This window comes from Lithobates pipiens, unplaced genomic scaffold (genome assembly GCF_037356315.1).
Source record: "Lithobates pipiens isolate NorthernLeopardFrog02 unplaced genomic scaffold, aLitPip1_a1.2 Scaffold_16, whole genome shotgun sequence".
NCBI classification, from domain to species: Eukaryota; Metazoa; Chordata; class Amphibia; order Anura; family Ranidae; genus Lithobates; species Lithobates pipiens.
Window position 1 is genome coordinate 38,104,565 of NW_027507748.1, and position 23,878 is coordinate 38,128,442.

Here is a 23,878-nt window from a genome sequence, read left to right on the forward strand (position 1 = left end):
GAAAATTAAAGAAAGAAAAAGAAGTAAACGTTGAGCGATTTTCAGGCCGGGGGGAACGTGTGACGGTTGTTTTCAGTCTCTTGCACAGCTGTTGAAATCCCCTTTGAAGAGTCATGACAAGTAGGACACAACAACATGTGTATGTGGAGGTTGGTCTCATCGTGTCAGCAATGCAAGAAACACCTCGCAAAATTTCCACTAGGCTGGAAGAAAACGAAGGTGACACAATCCGGCACAAACAACGGGCTGACGGCGTCCTGAGCTCACCTCCCTCTATAGACAATACAAAGAAAACATTGAGATCTTACAATCGCCCGATGACGGTAAAACCGTCTATGAAGTATGTTCTTCTGGTGGTCATACTGCCCCTGCAAGACTTCAGAACCCACATTCCCATCACTGGCATCGGGGCAGAGGACTCTTGAAAGGAGTACCGAGGCAAGGTGCTGTGATGAATCAGGATGCCATGTACACCGCCTCTCACCAGCCATGACCTGCATCCCATAGAGAAGCACAGAGACCTAGTAATAAAGTCACTAGGTCAAAAATAAATGTAACAGAAATAAGAAGATTTTATTTGAAATTTTCATTAGCATGTTGAGGGAGGAGATGGGGGAGGATCAGAAAAGGCAAAATATAAACAGATTTAAATTCAGCTTTAACCACTTAAGCCCCGGACCAATTTGCAGCCAAAGGACCAGGCCCCTTTTTGCGATTCGGCACTGCGTCGCTTTAACTGACAATTGCGCGGTTGTGCGACGTGGCTCCCAAACAAAATTGGCGTCCTTTTTTCCCCACAAATAGAGATTTCTTTTGGTGGTATTTGATCACCTCTGCGGTTTTTATTTTTTGCGCTATAAACAAAAATAGAGCAACAATTTTGAAAAAAATTCTATATTTTTTAGTTTTTGCTATAATAAATATCCCCAAAAATATATAAAAAAAATTTTTTTTCCTCAGTTTAGGCCGATACATATTTTTCTACATATTTTTGGTATAAAAAAAAATCGCAATTAGCGATTATTGATTGGTTTGCGCAAAAGTTATAGCGTTTACAAAATAGGGGATAGTTTTATAGCATTTTTATTAATATTTTTTTTTTACTAGTAATGGTGGCGATCAGCAATTTTTATTGTGACTGCAACATTATGGCGGACACATCGGACATTTTTGACACATTTTTGGGACCATTGGCATTTATACAGCAATCAGTGCTATACAAATGCACTGATTCCTGTGTAAATGACACTGGCAGTAAAGGAGTTATGTGTTTTTTTTTTTATTGTAGGGGGCGTGGCCTGGCATGTGACATCACTGACCGTCTTTCCCTATAAAAGGGAAGAGATGATCAGTGACAGCCACACAGGGAAGCACGGGGGAGAGGTTTGTTTACACAGACCTCTCCTTGTTCTTCAGCTCTGTGACGCAATCACGGGACACCGGCGGCGATCGGGTCTGCTGGTCCCGCGGTCACGGAACATAAGATTGGGTCGGGAGCATACTGCCAGCGGCGCGCTCCCGACCCACGGCTGGGCACTTAAAGAGACAGGTACGTGCTTGTGCCCAGCCGTGCCATTCTGCCAACGTATATCGGCGCAAGTTAGATGGCATATAAATAACAAAAAAAGAAAAAAAAACATAAATAAAAATTTTAAAAATCCACAAATTAAAAAAAAAAACTAAGAAAAAGAAATAAAACAAACGACTCATTGTTTCTTTTTCAATCAAATTTTGCTTCAGCAGATCAGTAGACAAAAAACTGAGTTTCCATAATTCCGCTGCAAAATCAAAAAAAAAAAATGTAGAATAAAACGAACATCACCAAATAACCCTTAAATCGTTTATTTTTCTAACAGCAGAGTGTCTTAAGAATTCATAGAGAATATTATTGTTTTTGTACATCCTGCAATTCTTGAGCGTATGTCGATCACACCAAACTTTCAGTAATAAAAACCACTAAGATTATTTTTAGTCCAATAACACAATATTGTCCTCAAAATTTGCATTTGATTAAAGAGATAAAAACAGGTAAGACTTAAAAAATAAGAATTATTTCTAGGTTTAAAGTAGTACTAAAGTCTTTTTTTTTTTATTAACATTTTAGTTTATAAACATTGTGCACCAGATAATACCTAAATACTTTGCAAAAGCTCCAGAAACATTTACACGGAGGTCCTGCCATAGCCCCAGATTCCTGCTCCCTCTGCCCCACTTCTCCAGACTTCCTGTTGAAGAATGAACACCCATAGCTTCATAACAAGTCACATGATCCTCCTCCTTGGGACTACATGTCCCATGATCCCTAGCACCAGTGTGAATGCCCTCAGTCATTCACAAAATTTGGAGCCCCCTTCACTCTTGAGCTACCTCTGTGTTTCAGCACATGTAGTCCTTTCCAGGACTGTGGAACGGCAGGGTGGCTCCAGTATGGCTCCGTAGAACCCTAAAAGCAAAGAAACCCCCCCCCCCCCAAACCAGGAAACGTGACCAGCAGTCATGGAAACCTGGTAAAATACTAGGACAGACAATCTTTACAAGGTGAAAGAGATGTACACAATGCAACTCTTGAGGTAAAGTGTGGAAATTAGAAAATGTTTTATCATTGAGGTATTTCAGAAAACTATACTGCATTTTGGCCACTAAATGAAGCTGGGCATTAATCTCTTGGAAACATGATGGTGACACTTTATTTAGGTTGCATGAATGCTTCTGGCATTTGTGCAACAAATGTTTTATAAACAGACCCCCTTCGTGTTTGACAAGAAAAGTTTGGGTCATCTCCCCAAGGAAATACATAAAACCCGGCCTGTTAGTGGGCCCCGAGGACAGGGTTGAGGACCACTACACTACACTACTCTATTGAGGGGAAAAAGATGCCCGTGTACATGTGCGATAAATGATGGAGTTCAGTTAGGGTATATACTATATCTGCTGTAAGGGCCCATTTACACTGCTGAGTTTTAACACATACGTTCTGACGTGGTAAAATGCATGCGTCATGCTTCCCTATTGGGAAAGCTCACAGAAATGCATTCGGAAGGCCAATAGACGTGTGTTTAGAAGGTCCAGAGAAGTGCCCTTGCAAGGCCAATATAAGTGCATTGGGGAGACTCATAGAAGTGAATTGGGAAGACCAACAGAAGTGCATTTGGAAGCCCATAGAGGAAGGAGGCCCATAGATATGTGTTGGGAAGGCCCATAGACGTGCGTGAGGAAGGCCTATAGAAGTGAGTTGGGAGGCTCATAGAAGTGCATTGGGAAGCTCATAGAGGAAGGAGGCCCATAGACATGTGTTAGGTAGGCTCATAGAAGTTTGTGGGGAAGGCCTATAGAAGTGCATTGGGAAGCCCATAGAGGAAGGAGGCCCATAGAAGTGCGTGGAGAAGGCCTATAGAAGTGCATTGGGAAGCTCATATTGGAAGGTGGCCCATAGAAGTTTGTGGGGAAGGCCTATAGAAGTGCATTGGGAAGCTCATAGAGGAAGGAGGCCCATAGACATGTGTTAGGAAGGCTCATAGAAGTGCATGGAGAAGGCCTATAGAAGTGCATTGGGACGCCTATAGAGGAAGGAGGCCCATAGAAGTGCACGGAGAAGGCCTACAGAAGTGCATTGGGAAGCTCATAGAGGAAGGAGGCCCATAGAAGTTTGTGGGGAAGGCCTATAGAAGTGCATTGGGAAGCTCATAGAGGAAGGAGGCCCATAGACGTGCATGGGGAAGGCCGATAGAAGTGAGTTGAGAGGCCCATAGAAGTGTCTTGGGAAGCCCACAGAAGAGCGTTGGGAAGCCCAGAGAAGTGTGTTGGGAAGCCCATAGAAGTGCGTTGGGTAGGCCCATAGAAGGACATTGAGAAAGCCCATAGAAGTATGTGGAGAAGGCTCATAGAAATGCATTGGGAAGTTCCATAGAAGTATGTTGAAAAGGCCCATAAAAGTGCATTTGGAAGGCCCATATAAGTGTGTTCGGAAGACCTGTAGAAGTGCTTTGGGACGACGCAGTAAGATGCATTGGGAAGGCCCATTGAAGTGCATTGGGAAGCCCATAGAGGTAGGAGGCTCATAGATGTGCTTTGGCAGGGCCCACAGATGTGTGTGAGGAAGACCCATAGAAGTGCATTAGGAGGCCCATAGAAGTGCGCCTGAAAGACCCACAGAAGTGCGTTGGGAAGGCCTATACAAGTGTGTTTGGAAGGGCCATAGAAGTGCACTGGGAGGACAATAGATGTACATCGGGAGTTCCATGGAAGCCATGGCAATGCATAAAAATCCAAGTCAGAGCCCTTTTCCCACAATGGTCCAATTAAGTCCATATTTCGGTTTTTCAGGTGGACAAGATTGGAAGCTCCATGTAAGTCTATGTGCAGGAGTATGTAAACGTACATACATCTGCTTACATCCCAATAACCTCCACATCAGTCCAGCTCTGGGGGGGGGGGGGGGGGGATGGAAAAGGTCAACATTCTCCATACCTAAACATGATGGATCGAAGTTAGCCGGATAAAAATGGAGGCACAGATCCAGCATGGCTGCCCATGGATCCAGCATGGGTCTTGGAAGCTCTGGTTTGTAAAGGCAGAAAAAAACTGAATGGGCACAGATGTCACAAAAGTCTAGATCTTCTCCGATCAAACGGGATGGCGCCCATGTGAAGGAGGGCTAATGCATATTTTGACGCATTGGCAATAGATGTTACCAAGCAGAGGTCAATGGCTGTTAACTCTATCCAGTCCAGTTCTTAAAGTGAAAAAAAAAAAAGACTTGCGCCATTGCGCATCAATAACCCACATCAACGCACATTGATGCATGCCAACGCGCATGCCTATTGCTACTAAAAAATAAAAAATAAATAGCATAATTGCGCACATGTGTAGATCCAAATGGGCACCAAGTGACTTTCTAGAATCCTCTTTTTGAGCTGACGTTGATCGCTATAATTGCGGCAAATACTTTCTATTTCTGCGCTCCATTCTTTTCTCCGTTTCCATCCCAGAAAATCAGGAATCACACAGGACGATTCACAGAAAAAAAAAAACTTGCCGTGCCTTTCTACCCTCAGACCTTCATGAAAAATAAATTGGGTCAATTTGTGACGGGGGGTGGGGAGGGGGTGGAGGAGGGGCGTGGGTGACCCCGCACATCTCTGTCATTGTTTACAAATTACATACAGCTGTTTTTTTTTGTTTTTTTTCTGGAGACTTCAGGGCTTCACTAGCATTGCCGCCTTAGGCAGCTGCTTCCCAGAAACGCGTTCTCCCCCTCCGGGCGCTTCTTTTATAGGGTCGCCCGAGTCACATGAACTTGGCTTTGATTTCCCCAGAGAAATATCCTGTGCCCTTCATTGAGATGCATGAATAGTCTGCTATATGGTTATTGCCTCCTATGTCCTACTCCTATCCCGCCACTAGGGGAGCTGTGCCCTCATCTGGACAAGCACAGCAGGATTTACTGCTTGTGTTAGGAACTGAAGCTTTAGAGAGCAAATAAAATCAGTTGCCTGCCTGACTGTACCGGCCTGGGAATGTTGTGACTGCTAAACACAAAACATTTGCCCAGTGTACTGGGGTTGTCACCTTCTCTTCAAGTCAAAACCGAACACTACAGCGTCGCACGGCAATTTGTTTTCATAGTATGCATAGATAAACTATGCATAGATGTTTCCATTAAATAACATTTGTAATCATATGAAGTTAATCACAAAATCCCCCTTTACATCAAAGTCCACAGAGTTCCCCTTTACATCAGAGTCCACAGAGTTCCCCTTTACATTATAGTCCACAGAGTTCCCCTTTACATCAGAGTCCACAGAGTTCCCCTTTACATCATAGTCCACAGAGTTCCCCCTTTACATTATAGTCCACAGAGTTCCCCTTTAGATCAGAGTCCACAGAGTTCCCCTTTACATTATAGTCCACAGAGTTCCCCTTTACATCAGAGTCCACAGAGTTCCCCTTTACATCAGAGTCCACAGAGTTCCCCTTTACATTATAGTCCACAGAGTTCCCCTTTACATCATAGTCCACAGAGTTCCCCTTTACATCATAGTCCACAGAGTTCCCCTTTACATCATAGTCCACAGAGTTCCCCCTTTACATTATAGTCCACAGAGTTTTCCCTTTACATCAGAGTCTACAGAGTTCCCCTTTATATCATAGTCCACAGAGTTCCCCTTTAAATCAGAGTCCACAGAGTTCCCCTTTACATTATAGTCCACAGAGTTCCCCTTTATATCATAGTCCACAGAGTTCCCCCTTTACATCAGAGTCAACAGAGTTTCCCCTTTATATCATAGTCCACAAAGTTCCTCCTTTACATCAGAGTCCACAGAGTTCTCCCTTTACATCATAGTCCACAAAGTTCCTCCTTTACATCAGAGTCCACAGAGTTCTCCCTTTACATCAGAGTCCACATAGTTCCCCCTTTACATCATAGTCCACAGGTTTCCCTTTCATTGTAAGGAGGGACTCTGCAGACTCTGATGTAAGGGAGAACTCTGGAGACTCTAACATAAGAGATGCTCTGGTGTACAAAGAGGACTCAGATGTAAGGGGGAGCTCTGATGTAATGAGTGCTCTGAGAACCCTGATTTACCTTAGCGTACTCACTTAGAGGCAGTAGAGAGAAGGGAGGAGACAGTCCAGTCTGAATAATGTGTCCGGGTCGCAGACAGTCTGAAACCCAGATGCATGATTCCAAACTCGAACTGTCCGGGCGAATCCCGAACAGGTGGCAACCCTACAGTATACACTAATTTCATCTTTATACTTGAAATCCCTTGAAGTCGGATTTATCTTATATTTGTCCTTTTCCATGAGACTTTCATTGCTTGTCACAAAATTCAGTACTGTGCGACCTCCCTCTCTTGCTCCAGTCTGTCGGCTCTAAGAAAGGGTGGTGCTAAGAATCAAGGAAGCCGGCATTTTCCCTGGGAATTTATATGGCTCCCAACAATCCCCCATTTGGAATCAAACCCTCTGTCCCTCTTTCCTCCTTGGTTTTCCTTTTTTTATCTGATGTACATCCTTCTATAAAATAAAAGTTACTATATAACCGCATGCGGACCAGCCGTCACAGTTGTACTGTGGCAGCATGGTTCGTCTGTGAAAATCGCCGTTATGCTACGTCGGTAGCATAAACGGATAAACGGCCACTAGGGGGCGCGTGTGCCCGAGCCGATGCAAGTGCCCGGCAGTCTTAAACACACAGTTTCCGGTTCTCTGAGCAGTGAACTGACAGATCGTCTGTCCATACAGAGTATTTTTACAGTAATCAATGCAATTTTAATCGCACTGATCGCTGTAATAATGCCAATGGTCCCAAAAATGCGTCCAAATTGTCCGATGTGTCCGCCACAATGTCGCAGTCATGATAAAAATCGATGATCGCCGCCATTACTAGTTAAAAAAAAAAATGCCATAAAACTATCCCCTATTGTGTAGACGCTATAACTTTTGCGCAAACCAATCAACATACACTTATTGCGATTTTTTTTTAAACCAAAAATATGTAGAAGAATATGTATCGGCCTAAGCTGAGGGTAAAAAACGTTTTTTTATATATTTTTTGGGGGATATTTAATATAGCAAAAAGTTAAAAAAAAAAATCTTCAAAATTGTCGCTTTTTTTGTTTTAATAAAAACCGAAACCAAAAGAAAGCTCTATTTGTGGGGAAAAAAAGACGTCAATTTTGTTTGGGAGCCACGTTGCATGGCCGCGCAATTGTCAGTTAAAGCGATGCAGTGCCGAATCGCAAAAAGTGGTCTGGTCTTTGGCCAGCCAAATGGTCCAGAGCTGAAGTGGTTAAAGAGGAACTGCAGTCTGCTCAAAAAATGTGTACATCTTTGCCATTCTGAAGCTTCCCTCCAACCACTTAGCATATTATTTTACATATTCTGTGATTCTGTACTTGCCAAATATGCTGCAAAAATCTACCTCCACTGAGTCTGGCGGCAGCCATTTTAACTGTGGGCAGCTGAAGCTGCTGCCTGTTCACTTCCTGGATTTACACAGACACACAGAGGCACACCTCCAGCTCTGCAGCTCTCATTGGCCCTCTTATGACTCATCCCCCCCCCCTCCCTTCTTGGCAAACTCTCAGGAGAGAGAGAGCTGTGCATGATGTCATAAGCCTAGGCCAATCACAAGACAAGAAACAGGAAGTGGGCTGTATAAGGGATTTACTGGCAGAAAAAAAAATGTTTTACTATCCAAAGTTAAAACAACAACAAGGGCAGAAGATTTAATAGATGGAAAGATAAAAGAATGACTGAGGTTTTTCTTTAACTACCAAGAATGGGTTATATTTATAAAATGAACCTAATTATAAAATTAGTGAATCTTTGGTGAAAGTTATGTGAATCCAATGTGAAAACATTTATAAATAGAATAATGGTTATGCTACACTTAAGTTTATTATTAAAAAAATTGCATAGCTATTCATCCAGCAAAACATTCCTTCTGTGTGAAATAACCAGCATTAGTTTTAGGGGGTTCTAACACAATGTATATGCTGTAGCTGCCTGTTGTGTGAATGGTGACAAATTGAATGTTCTTAGGCTATTTTCTCTGAAAAGTTATTTTCTCTCCTGATTTAATGTTTTCAGAGTATTTTCTCCTCTCATTGAATGTTTAAAGGGTAGTTTCTCTTCTGATTAAATGTTCTCAGAGTATTTTCTTTTCGGATCAAATGTTCTTAAGGTAATTTCTTATGTTTATAGCATTGTTTCTCTTCTGATCGAATGTTCATAGCACATTTTCTCTTCTGATCGAATGTTTTTAGGATAGATTTCTTCTAATCTAATGCTGCATCCAAAGAAAAGCAACTCAAAACAGGTCAAATACAGCCTCCAGATGTGTCATCTACACTTCTCCATTGACCCCCGTGTACCTGAGCCCTAAATGTTAAGGTTCAGTTAGGGTATAAATACTACTGTAAAGGGGCCATTTACACTGCTGAGTTTTCATACATGCGTTCTGACCTGCTAAAAATGCATGCATCATGGTTTCCTGTTGGGAAGGCCTATAGAAATGCATTTGGAAGGCCCATAGAAGTGCGTTAGGAAGGCCATAGAAATGTATTCGGAAGGCCATAGACGTTCTTTTGGAAGACTCATAGAAGTGCATTGGGAAAGCCTATAGAAGTGCATTCAGAAGGCCATAGAACTGCATTCCGAAAAGGCCATAGAAGTACATTTATAAAGTCATAGAAGTGTATTTGGAAGGTTCATAGAAGTGCATTGGGAAAGCCCATAGAAGTGCATAAAGACGGCCATAGAAGTGCATTCGGAAAGCCCACAGAAGTGCGTTCGGAAGGCCATAGAAGTGCATTGGGAAGCCCATAGAGGTGCATTGGGAAGGCCCATAAAAGTCCCTGGGGAAGGCCCATAGAAGTACATTCAGAACGTCCATAAAAGTGCATTGGGAAGGCCCATAGAAGTGCATTGGGAGCAGTGGTGGCTGGTGCCCCAGACTTACCCCATCTAGGTTTCGGGCAGGCAGCACTCCTATGGGCGACAGGCAGGCGTCTCCTCCTCCTCTATATCACAGCGGCTTCCACTGTGCATCTCCTCCCTCCTCCTCCTCCTAGGCGTCCAATAGGATCGCCCGTCCTTTCAGCCAATTGGGTGACAGGTCTCAGGACCCGCTTCCCGATAGGCCGGAAGGAGAATCGGTGTTACAATAGCGAATATTCATTTGCTTTTGTCACACAATGGGGTGGGCCCGAAGCGCAGTGCTCTGCCCCCCGAAACCCACCCTTTTTTTAAGCCTATTGGAGCCTCTGGCTCTAATCACGTGCTTCAAACCCCCCCCCCCCCCATTGGAATACATGCATCCAGTTCTAAGTTGTTCTAAATGTTTTTTTTTATTTATTTTTTATAAAGCTTAACCCTTAGTATTATTTTAACTCTTCTGAGAGAAGGTTCTTAGTGTATTTTTTTCTTTCTGATCAAAAGTTCTTAAGCCCCGTATACACGATATGAAATCCCACCAGCAAAAGTCCATTGAGAGCTTTTGGTTGGAAATTCCGACCGTGTGTATGCTCCATCAGAATTTTGCTGGTGGAATTTCCGCCAGCAAAAGATTGAGAGCAAGTTCTCTATTTTTCCGATGGAAAAAGTTCCAATCGGAAATTCCGATCGTCTGTAGCAATTCCGATGTGCAAAATTCCTACGCAAGCTCGGAAACAATTCGACGCATGCTAGGAAGCATTGAACTTCATTTTCTAGGGCTCATCGTAGTGTTGTACGTCACCGCGTTCTTGACGGTGGAAAGTTCGGAGAACTTTTGTGTGACCGTGTGTATGCAAGCCAAGCTTGAGCGGAATTCCATCGGAAAAACCATCCAAGGATTTTTCAGACGAAAACTCTGATCATGTGTACGCGCCATCAGTGCATTTTCTCTTCTGTTTGAATGTTTTTAGGATATTTTCTCTTCTGATTGAATATTCTCAGAAAATGCGGCATCCAGCATTGCTGATATTCGACAGAGAAATACATAAAACAACACCTTTACTAGTTAACATATTCTAAATACATGCAAATTGACAACATGGAAACGAATTGGATTCTCCAAATGAATGTTACATTCGCCCTGCGAAAGACGACTTCAATTCATAAGAGTGTTATTTGAAATTTTGGTGTAAATGATGGTACATTGTGATTTTTTTTATTTTATTTTTTTTTATTTAGTAGACGTCTACATTTTTTTTAATCCAATTTATAATGATTTTCTTTTTCTTTTGAAAAGCGAATATGAGGCTAAAATATCAGTTAATAAAAGAACTTGCGTGTTTGACCAATTTTTATTTGCATATTGATTCTTTATGATGGGGTTTCCTGGGGGCATGTCAGGGGTTGGGGGTTGCCTATGTACTTTGTACTATCGGTGTCCCTTTTTCTTATCGTAGAATGTTGGATGGAATTAATTGACCGTCAGTGGTGACCACATGGATAGAGAACATCAGAAGGAGAATGGAAGGATTTGGTAGGTAGATTGTATCCTCAGAACCGGTTTAAATGTAAAACTTTCCCATTTGCCTGGAATGCACCTTTAATCTCTTATTATGCTCAGCAAACCCTTTATCTTCTCTTTATTACACAGACATACCAGTTTTATATCAGTTTTTTATGTACATATATAAATATATATATATATATATATGTACATATATAAATATATATATATATATATATATATATATATATATATATATATATATATATATATATATATATATATATATATATATATATGTATATGTATATATATATATATATATATATGTATATGTATATATATATATATATATATATATATATATGTATGTATGTATATATATATATATATATATATATATATATTTATATTTATATTACATATTACAAATTCACCACTTCTCTTCCAATTCCAAATGACAAGAACCGGGATATCCCATAAAATCCATGCTTCGTCTGCACATTTCAATGGTTGGCCTTTTATTTTTTTTTATTTTTTTTTTTATTATTCATTTTATCCGGCACTAATGTGGCAGGATTTTCAGACTAGATTTGGATTCAGCCGGCTAAATCCCGAAGCTTGAACAAAATAAATAAATATAAATCCCCTTAGGATTTACATGAATATTAAGCGGAATCCTGGAACGTCCATAGAATGTGAGAACGTGAGGCACACAGAGAGGCGTATGATGTAGATGTGTGAGTAGGTCTATCTTTTTATCCATCGATCCAACTGACCGTAGGACTCACTACAGTGCCTTGCAAAAGTATTCGCCCCTCTTGGCTTTTTTACCTATTTTGTTGCATTACAACCTTTAGTTCAATTTTTTTTTGCTAATCTGAATTATATGTGATGGATCAGAACACAATAGTCTAAGTCGGTGAAGTAAAATTAGAAAAATATATACATAAAAATATTTTTCAGAAATAAAAAACTGATAATTGGCATGTGTGTATATAATCACCCCCTTTGTTATCAAGCCCATAAAAAGCTCTGGTGCAACCAATTACCTTCAGAAGTCACATAATTAGTGAAATGATGTCCACCTGTGTGCAATCTAAGTGTCACATGATCGGTCATTACATATACACACCTTTTAAAAGGCCCCAGAGGCTGCAACACCTAAGGGAGAGGCACCACTAACCAAACGCTGCCATGAAGGCCAAGGAACTCTCCAAACAAGTAAGGGACAATGTTGTTGAGAAGTACAAGTCAGGGTTTGGTTTTAAAAAAAATCCAAATCTTTGATGATCCCTAGGAGCACCATCAAATCTATCATAACCAAATGGAAAGTACACGGCACAACAGCAAACCTGCCAAGAGACGGCCGCACACCAAAACTCACGGACCGGGCAAGGAGGACATTAATCAGAGAGGCAGCACAGAGACCTAAGGTAACCCTGGAGGAGCTGCAGAGTTCCACAGCAGAGACTGGAGTATCTGTACATAGGACGACAATAAGCCGTACGCTCCATAGAGTTGGGCTTTATGGCAGAGTGGCCAGAAGAAATCAATTACTTTCAGCAAAGAACAAAATGGCACGTTTTGAGTTTGTGAAAAGGCATGCGGGAGACTCCCAAAATGTATGACGGAAGGTGCTCCAGTCTGATGACACTAAAAGTGAACTGGCCATGAAAGAAAACGCTATGTCTGGCGCAAACCCAACACATCACATCACCCAAAGAACACCATCCCCACTGTGAAACATGGTGGTGGCAGCATAATGCTGTGGGGATGTTTTTCAGCAGTCAGGACTGGAGAATTGGACAGAGTTGAGGGAAAGATGGATGATGCTAAATACAGGGATATTCTTGAGCAAAACCTGTACCACTCTGTGTGCGATTTGAAACTAAGACAGAGGTTCACCTTCCAGCAGGACAATGATCCCAAACACACTGCTAAAGCAACACTTGAGTGGTTTAAGGGGAAACATGTAAATGTGTTGGAATGGCCTAGTCAAAGCCCAGACCTCAATCCAATAGAAAATCTGTGGTCAGACTTAAAGATTGCTGTTCACAAGCGCAAACCATCCAACTTGAAGGATCTGGAGCAGTTTTTCAAGGAGGAATGGGCAAAAATCAGTGGTAAGATGTGGCAAGACTCATAGAGACTTATCCAAAGCGACTTGGAGCTGTGATCGCCACAAAAGGTGGCTCTACAAAGTGTTGGCTTTTGGGGGGGTGAATAGTTATGCACATTGACTTTTTCTGTGATTTTGTCCTATTTGTAGTTTGCTTTACAATAAAAAAAAAACATCTTCAAAGTTGTGGGCATGTTCTGTAAATGAAATGATGCAAATCCTCAAACAATCCATGTTAATTCCAGGTTGTGAGGTATAAAAACACAAAAAATGCCAAGGGGGTGAATACTTTTGCAAGGCACTTTGTATTCTATTTACAAAACGCCTAATGTGACCCGAAGGAACCACAGAGCGAAAAAAAGTGCACCACCAAAAAAAGACAGTAGGGGGAGATTTACTAAAACTGGAGCACACAGAATCTGGTGCAGTTGTGCATAGTAACCAATCAGCTTCTAACTTCAGATTGTTCACTTAACTACTTGCGGACTGCCCATTGTCATTATATGGCGGCATAACCCTGGTATCGGTTTAAACAGTGGGCGGTCCGCTTTCAGATAAAAGCTGTCTATGCGGCGGATTCGCCGCAAGATCACTTTTATCATTGACAGGAGAAGCCCTCTGAGGCTGGATGCCGAGTGAGGGAAAGATGGCCCCCACTCGGTTCCATACCATTGGATAACGGAAGAGACATTAAAGGGGGAAAAAAAATTATTGAAAAAAAAAAAATTTTTCATTGAATTTAAGAGTAAATATGAGATCTGAGGTATTTTTGACCCCAGATCTCACATTTAAGAGGTCCTGTCATGCTTTTTTCTCTATTACAAGGGATGTTAATATTCCTTGTAATAGGAATAAAAGTGACCCAATTTTTTTTTTTAAATGGACAGTGTAAAAAAAAAAAAAAAAAAAAAAAAAAAAGTAAAATAAATAAGAAAAAAAAAAAGTAAAGCGCCCTGTCCCGCTGAGCTCACGCGCAGAAGCGAGCGCATACGTAACTCGCGCCCGCATATGAAAACGGTGTTCAAACCATACATGTGAGGTATCGCTGCGATTGTTAGAGCGAGAACAATAATTCTAGCCCTAGACCTCCTCTGTAACTCAAAACTGGTAACCTGTAGAATTTTTTAAACGTCGCCTATGGTGATTTTTAAGGGTCAAAGTTTGTCGGCATTCCACGAGCGGGCGCAATTTTGAAGCATGACATGTTAGGTATCAATTTACTCGGCGTAAGATTATCTTTCACAATATAAAAAAAAATTTGTCTAACTTCACTGCTGTCTTATTTTTTTATTCAAAAAAGTGAATTTTTTCCAAAAAATGTGCGCTTGTAAGACCGGTGCGCAAATACGGTGTGACAAAAAGTATTGCAATGACCTCCATTTTATTCTCTAGGGTGTTAGAATTTTTTTATAATGTTTGGGGGTTCTAAGTAATTTTCTAGGAAAAAAAAACTTGTTTTTAACTTGTAAACATTGAGTCTGAAAAAGAGGCTTGGTCTTTAAAGAGGTCCTGTCATGCTTTTTTTCTGTTACAAGGGATGTTAACATTCCTTGTAATAGGAATAAAAGTGACCCATTTTTTTTAAATGCACAGTGTAAAAATAAAAAATAAAAGGTCAAATAAATAAGAATTTTTTTTTTAAAGCGCCCTGTCCCACCGAGCTCACGCACATAAGCGAACGCATACGTAAGTCGCGCTTGCATATGAAAACGGAGTTCAAACCACACATGTGAGGTATCGCTGCGATTGTTATAGCGAGAGCAAAACTTCTAGCATTGGACCTCCCCTGTAACTAAAAACTGGTAACCTGTAGAATTTTTTAAACGTTGCCTATGAAGATTTATAAGGGTCAAAGTTTGTCGCCCATTCCACGAGCGGTTTTGAAGCGTGACATGTTAGGTATCGGTTTACTCAGCGTAACAATATCTTTCACAATATTAAAAAAAATGGGCTAACGTTACTGTTTTCTTATCTTTTAATTCAAGAAATTTCCAAAAAAAATTGCGTTTGTAAACACTTGCATTGAGTGGGGAAGAAAGTATGTTACTGTCAGGATCCCCAGGTGAAATTCAGGAAAAAAAGCCTAAGAAAAGGGAAAGGAATGCAGTACATATAAGGACTGGTAAGCTGCAATATATTACACTTTTGATGGGGGGTGTTTAGATACGGCTATCTGAAAACACAACCACAAAGCTTCTCTTAGGTCCGGTTTTCCCACGAGTAGCTTTGCTATAATGTGGTCTGAAGCTGAGACCACATAGGTCCCCCTTTCTCGAGCGATCCACCAAGCAGGGGAACAGAACAGGACGTGATGTCATAATGAGGCTCCCGTGAGTCTGACATGTAACCAGCCTTGTCTCATCTCAATACACACAGGCAGAAATCTGCAAGGTCTTTTCATACCGAAAGTACTTTACGAAACTCTGTGTTCCACCTATTGTGAAGGACTCCCCTACCGCTTCTAAGAGCGACAGAAAATAATAACAAAATGTCTTCATTGCCCCACTTTTCTAATTTAAATTCTTAGTACATTTCCTTTTTTCATTTTAAACTTGTTTAACCACTTGCTTACTGGGCACTTAAACCCCCCTCCTGCCCAGACCAATTTTCAGCTTTCAGCGCTGATGCACTTTGAATGACAATTGCGCGGCCATACAACACTGTACCCAAATGACATTTTTATCATTTTTTTCCCACAAATAGAGCTTTCTTTTGGTGGTATTTAATTACAGCTCGGAGTTTTATTTTGCTAAACAAACAAAAAAAGATGCAAAATAAAAAAAATCCCCCAAAAAATCATGTTTAATAGTTTGTTATAAAATTTTGCAAACAGGTCATTTTTCTCCTTCATTGAAGTTCGCTGATGAGGCGGCACTGATAGGCTGCACTGGTGGGCACTGATAAGCTGCATTGGTGGGCACTGATAGGCTGCACTGGTGGGCACTGATAGGCATAGTTAAGGCGGCACTAATAGGCACAGATAAGGTGGCACCGATAGGCACAGATAAGGCGGTACTGATGGGCACCGATAAGGCGGCACTGATGGGCAAAGATGGGCACAGATAAGGTGGCACGGATGGGTGGCACTAAGGGGCACTGATAGGTACCACTGATAGATGGGACTGATGGGCACTGATAGGTGGCTCTGATAGGTGGCACTGCTGGGCACTGATGGGCGGCACTGATGGGCACTGGCAAATGACACTGATGGGCATGGATATGTGGCACTGGGGTGCAGCACTGTTGCGGAGGCAGATTGTGGGCACTGATGGGTGGCACTGTGGGTACTGATGGGTGGCACTGTGGGCACTGCTGGGTGGCATTGTGGGCACTGCTGGGTGGCACTGTGGGTACTGCTGGGTGGCACTGACGGGGGCAATTATTTATTAATGAGGTGGCACTAGCAGGAGGCAGGTGGGCACTGGCAGGGCTGGCCCGTGATCGGGACTGATGTCCCGATCAAGGCCGCCAGTGATCGGCTCTTTTTTTTTCTCCTCGCGCTATCAGCGCGAGGAGGAATAATAGCCGATTACCGGCTCCGTTGTATCACATGATCAGCTGTCATTGGCTGACAGCTGATCATGTGGTAAGGGGTCGGGATCGACCCCTTGCTCGGATCCGTGATCAGGCGAGTCTCATAGACTCACCGATCACAGAGCGCGCCGTGCGCGCCCCTCAGGGGGCACGCAGGCCGCTTGTGCACGGGACAACGTCAATAGACGTAGTCCCGGCAAAGGAGGTCCGCGCTGTAGCCGTCATTTGGCTATAGCGCAGATCTCTACTGGTTAATCACTGGCATTTGTTGGCAGCACGTTTCATTGAAGCATTCACCTCAGCCCCTGCAGTTAAAGGAGCTTACATCCTATTGTCTCTACAACATTTACACATACACAGAAGGACCTGTCTTGGTGCTAACAGTTGCCCTGGTGGGAATTTACTCCAGGAACCCATCATTGCAAAACACTTTGCAGCACTGAGGTCCAGGAATAATCAATTATGTAAGTGGAAAAGGGTAAATTCAGCTCCTTCTCTTGAGGTTTTTTTTTTAATGTTACTAAGAGCACCTTTGGGGCGACCAACTCCCATGGGGCACAGACATCATGGATTCTCTAGAAAAAAAGGGAAAACCGCGCTTAACAAACAAAAATTATAGAAAAGCAGCAACCCAAATGTTATACTACATTTGGCATAAAGGAAAAAAGGGTGGGTTGCGCTACAAAAAGTTAGGAAAATACGCTTACATGAAAAAACTCATAAAAACATTGACTTAATGGTGTATCTATCCTATATAGAAAAGGTAACAAATACACCTTAATATAGTTTCCCAAAAGAACCCTAAATGACAGTGAATGTTCAAAGAGAAAAAAATATATTAATTAAACCTAAACAAATAAATATGGATACAAAATATATATGTATACCAACTATACCTAAAAATAAAATAAAAATCGTATTAAGTATCAGAATAATGAATAAAGACCCTTAAATAATATAAACAATCATATTATGATGTTAACCCTGTGAAAATAGCAAACAACATAAAATCCACTGTTCCGTTGTCTTAAACCATTAGGGAAACATGGATATAGAAATTAATTGTGAACATAACATAAAGTGTTTGCAATGTTCAAAAAGTCCATATACAGTCTCTATTTGCAAGGTATTCTGCAGTGAAATGGTGACAGCATAAAGATCCAAAACGAACGTGACTCGGTGACAAGGTGGACCCATTGCTCCCAAATATCCCTGATTTTGAGGGACTGTCCCTGATTTGGAGCAATGTAACTCTGTCCCTCTTTCCTCCTCATTTGTCCCTCATTTTGGTCTGATCTATATAGATGTATACAAAATGCACTTTTTATCTATCAAAAAGTGTTTTCCAGCGCTAAACCTTTCATCTGATTTCTAAATTGCTGCATTTGTAAATTCCAAAAGCCAATATAAAAGAATAGTAATGGTAAAAAAAGGACTTGTGGGTTTAACCAATCTTGTTTTTTTGTACAATTCTCCTTTTAAAGGGGCGTGGCAAGGGGTGTGTCCTATGCCTGCATACTTTTGCTGATAGATGACCCTCATTCCCATCTCAAAAAGTTGGGAAGTATGTAGACCCATTCAAATCAAAAGGCACTGGGCTCCTCCAGTCTTCAAAGGGGAATTACTCTGATGCCCCATTTCCCATGGGCGCCCCAGTTTCTGTTCCAGCCATTATTAGAGCCTCCATTATACCAGCAGGGACACTATACAGCCAACCATTCCTGCCAAAAGGCCAGAATAGCAGCACAGCACCCCTACTGGACACTGATAAGAACAGATACTACTCTTGATCTTAGCCAAAAGGCAGAGAAGCTCCTCCTCTTTAGTGCCCAACTGCCAAGGAGGGCAGATATAGTATAAGCAGAGGGTTAAGTAGGTAAGTTAATGCATATGCGGACAGGGTGGGCAGAAGAAGGAAAGATCATAGGTCACTTGGGATGAGTTGCTTTGTTGTGAAGATCTGAGCTGATCTACGAAGTGTTTTAAGTTTATTTCAAAGTAAAAGTAGCACAGATATATTTCAGTTGAGACAACTTTATAACATTCCTATAACACCTTGACACTACACTTTAAAAGCAGAAGCCTCAAGTCACCCTCTCCCTGTAAAAAAATAAAAATGTAAAAAATAATGTAGATAAATGCTTTTACCAAGTGGTGTCTATCACATGGCTCCATTATTTCCTCAATCTCACCCTCTCTGTTCTCTCCTTCTCTCATCTACTCTTTCATCTTCTCCTCCCACCTACTCTATCCTCTCCTTCTCCCACCTAATCTGCCATTTTTATCTTCTTCCCTGATCGCTCTATTTGCCATCCATTCTGTGCCCTCCTTCTGCCAACTTCATCCTCTGCCCACTTTATTTTCTGTAAACTCCACCTCCCCTATATTCGGATCCCTCTATCTTCCCTCGATTCTGTCTCCTCCATCTCCTGCCCACTCTGTACCCTCCATTCCTCTTCCATACCTTCATGCTTTCCCTACTCACCACCTCTGCCTCCATACTGAATATTTATGAAACCCCAGCCAATCCTTGGGGATGTGTGCCCAGAAGATGGGGAGAGGCCATAAATTGTCTTAGGCCCACTATTAATTTTGTGGATGAAAATTTTTTTTTTCATAATTTCTGTCTTGTTTCCAGTGGCAAAAACCAAACAAGAATTACCTCACATTTTGATCAATTGATGAAAGCTATGATGAAAATCAACTCCCATTTTTGTCAATGAACAAAGACGGAACGAAAATGTGAGGTAGAGACGTTTACCCATGTGAACTTCTGGTTTCCTCGGAGCTCTGCCTGCAAAGCCCGTGAGTGTTTTACCTCCCAGCATGCAAGGTAGCAACTGTAGTGTGCTTAGTAGTGTGGCGTGCTTAGCACTGTGCAGCATTATAGACCTCCTCAGATGACCACCCAGAGCACTGTGTGCTTTACAAGCCTTCTCAAACCTTCCAGAGCACTGTGCAGCATTTACACGCCTCCTCAGACCACCTTCCAGAGCACTATGCAGCATTTACATGCCTCCTCAGACCACCTTCCAGAGCACTGTGCAGCATTTACACGCCTCCTCAGACCACCGTCCAGAGCACTGTGCATTACAGGCCTCCTCAGAGGGTACAGAGCACTGTGTGCATTACAGGCCTCATCAGACTGTCCAGAGCACTCACTGTGCATTATTGGCCTCCTCAGACCATCCAGAGCATATAGTTTGTTCAAACCCTAATACCATAAATAATAACATATTCAATTTGTTTTACTTCAAGAGTATAGAATGAGTTTGTAAATTCTAGAGAAATGCTTAAATAATGCATTACAATTTACCTAAACCCATTAGATTTTGGTGAACTAAATTGTACTGCAGATTTTAGTCAAATAAATATGACTAAAACTAGAACAATTCAGATGACTAAAATACGAATAAAATTAAAATGGCATTTTAGTCAAAAGACTATGACTAAAAGTAAATCAAAATTTGACGCCAAATTAAAACTGCTTAGGCCTCGGCAGCAGGGTTCAGTGTTCATAGCTCAAGTCCTGTAGGAGGAGACCTCTGTGCAGGGGCTCTGCCCCTGGGGCAGGAGTGCTAGAGAAGCCCTGGTGAAGACACCAACGTCCCAGCTAGGCTTAGCTGGGAGGCCTATTTGCACATCCATTGCCCAAGGATCAAGCTAGGTCTGGAGGAAGTTCACTGGAGAGAGCCGGGAGAAAGTTGGTGGGAAGGAGTCCAACTGTCCTGTGGTGGTGTTAGTCTACATCTTCCTCACTAGGAAGAGCCTGGTGGATATCGGCAGGAGGCAAAAGGTGATCCTCTGGCGTGGCTAAGTGAGTTAATGACCCTTAATGCTGAGGAGAACTGACAGTGTGTAAGTTTAAAACTCCTGAGGGAGTACAAGACACCAGCAGTATTAAGAATCCTGTGGGACATGTAGTGTGTGCAGTGCAGCCAGAAGCAAACTTGTGCAGGATTGAAGCCAGAAGTGCAGCCAAAAGTAAGGAGTCCACAAATTAATAAGTTGCAGTTTATCGGGGTATGCCATTCTCCAAACCCCTATTCAAGTTCATTGTTCTAATATCCCCCCCCCCCCAAAAAAAAACAAACCCATAGACTATTTTCTGAGCCAGTGGAAGAATGAAGAAAATGCTGTGTGCCCAAAAGGGAGTAATAAGTCCAAATTCACCAGTGGCTCCTTAGGGGTCCGCTATACTGTGAAATTGAGGGTATTGAGTGGGTTGGTGATGGCAAGGACAAAATGAAGGGGAGATGGAGAAGAAAGAGTGGACCAGTGGCGGCTGGTGAAGTTTTAGGATGGGGGGGCGCAAGACCCCGCCCATCCATGGTTGGCCCCTCCCACTTCTCATAAGCCACACCCAGAATTTGTAGAATGATATTGGCGTGTATCCAGAATTTCATTGTCCTGCAAATACAGTAGCTGTGTACATAGACATACTGTACTAACAGTATCTATGTATCCAGAAATACAGGGTTATGTATAGGCATACCTGTGTATAACTGTGTGAACATTGCAGTCTGTGCCCCCAGATAAGGATCGCAGACATCAGACTGAAGTGAAATGCGTTATTCATGTCGGTGCGCACAGCCTGACCTCCTCACACTCCGTAGTTCCTCTCCCAGAAGACTCGGCACACACACCACTTTCCAAGTCATTTAATTATTTAGCGCGACACACAGAGCCAAACAAACCAGCGGCTTCAGCTGACCAAACATTTCCAAGTATAAGAGAGCGAATCTTCATTACAAAGAGGAAGCAACTCAACAATGCCAAAGAAATCAAGATATACTTTTCTGGAGAAAACAAAAACAAACAAAAAAACAATCAAAAGCTATCATAAAGCAAGAGGACATCCAGCATCATCTAGCTCTTTTCTCCCCAGCCTGACTTTACCTTGCCCGCCCCTGTCATTCATTGAAATTCATTTTTTTCCTATCATGGATTCTCAGCATCACATGCAGGCGTTACCATAAGGTGGTCTGCATGTCTGAATGCCCATCTAGAACATTCAGTGCCACACACTGACATCCACCCATGAAGGCTCTTTTAGATCTGTAGAACTCCTCCCAAGAGTGAGCCCACCAATTGCATCAGCGCTGAGGGCTTTTGAGTGAAGTACGAATGTGAAAAGGCAGGGCACTGCCCCCCCCCAGCCATGATCAGCCAGCATTGCATAGAAAGCACAGAGACCCAGTGATCACGTTACCAGGTCTAAAATAAAAGCATTAAAATGAAAATGTAAAAGGTTTGATTTAAAAAAAAAAAAAAAGATTTTATTTTGGTTTGGAATGGCAGCCCACTGCAGGGAAATAAAGGTTCTGGTTATGGGCCACCTAGACTTTCTGGGCTCAGGTGCCTCCGCTGCGCCCTGTATAGCCTCACCCTAGCTTGCAGGCAATGAGAGTGAGATTATGTAATTACAGAAACAAATTCCCAGGAATAGAAGGAATCCATCCCTCCAATGCAAATATGACAGGTAAACTGGGTACACCCAGCGACAAGGGGGGGAGGGGGGGGACAGGAAATGAAAGATCGATGAATAATCACCTTGGGGTGATAAAGGATTTCAGGTGCCAATGAGTCACAACCGGGAGAACCGGAAAATCTCAGAAAACCAAAAAGGAGGAAAAAATAAATAAAAATGTAGATTGCAGATTATATTGATTTTTCTGCCATTGGATCACATTTTTGTACCAATTTTTGCTGTATGTATGCAAATATGATTGACGCTATCCAGACTCTTGCTGGAGACATGGCTGTAGTAGCAGATTATTATAATACAGGATTTATATAGCACTGACAGTTTACGCAGTGCTTTACAACATGAGAGCAGACAGTACAATCCCAATTGTCAGCTCCCTGCAAGTTAGGAGGGCAGAGGATATAGAGATATATATATATATATATATATATATATATATATATATATATAGATAGAGATATATATCTATATATAGATATAAAAAATTTAAATTAAAAAATATAATATAATAAAAAAAATTATTATATATATATATATATATATATATATATATATATATATATATATATATATATATATATTTTTATTTATTTAAAAATATATTTTTTTTAATTGTAAATATACATAAAATATATAGGGAAAGCGCATCCCAGACAGATCTTATTTAGAAAATAAAAGCCACTCCTTTCATCTGACATGTGCCAACAATATTCAGACTGATGTAAGAGGCCGCTTGCCTAGGATGCAATTCTTTTATCAGGACAAGGATGCATACAAATAAGCGCTGCCTCTTTAAAGAGTATTGTATGTTTGCAGATTAAAGGCAACATGGAACATTTCTTGAGAAAAGGTTTTTGTGGCCGATAGTAATGCAATTTGAACACGAACACACACACACACACACACACACACGTCTGTGTGTGATATATATATATATATATATATATATGTTTGGGGGTTCAAAGTAATTTTCTAGCAAAAATTGGTTTTTGACTTGTAAGCAGCAAGTGTCAGAAAAAGGTTTGGTCTTCACACACATTATATTTACACAGTACAAACTCTGTACAATGTCATGATCCATAACATCTATAGCACAACGCATACACAAAATAGAAATGAAATCCCTTATGCGGAAATTTTCACAGGAACAAAATGCAGTAATTAACAGTCTGGACCTATTTGCAAATGAACTTGGTTTCCATCTACTGGCACAAAATGGCTAGTTGGCCTTTAAATGTAGGCTACATATACAGGTATTTATGTATTGTGCTATGTTGTTGTTTTCTGTATTTCAGATGTCTACCCCTGACCTCTCTGCTTTGGAGGCTGACACTTCTCAGCTCTGTACTTGGGTAGGAGAAGTCTTCCTGGAGCTGCACAATGGGACTTACACAACACAGGCATACCATACTAACACAGGCATACCATACTAACACAGGCATACCATACTAACACACGCACGCACACACACAGGCACACACACCTTACCTGACTGTGTGCTCTCCGCAGCCGCTCCTCTCCTCTTACTTCCTGTTTCCTCTCTCAGGTGAGATGGGAGAGAGAAGACAGGAAGTGACATCTGACTCAACTCAGATGTCAATCAAACTGCCCGCCCGGCCGTAGTAACACATACTACAGCGCCGGTGTCTTGTCAATTAGGGTCCTCCATCAGATGCTGTCCTCTGCGTACTGCGCATGCGCAGTACACAGGAGCACAGATTCCGAAAATTGCCGAGGACGAACGGCGCCTGCGCCGTGAGTCCAGGTTCTATCCCCACTATCCAAG

General features: G+C 41.8%; 1 protein-coding gene and 1 pseudogene across 2 annotated transcripts in view; both read right to left on the reverse strand.

Moving 5' to 3' along the window:
- The window catches only part of CD247 (CD247 molecule), a 198,480-nt gene that overhangs the window by 134,634 nt on the left and 39,968 nt on the right, over positions 1 to 23,878 (reverse strand). The gene's annotated exons all lie outside the window — the stretch shown is intronic.
- Positions 18,303 to 18,420, reverse strand: LOC143986347 (U2 spliceosomal RNA; annotated as a pseudogene).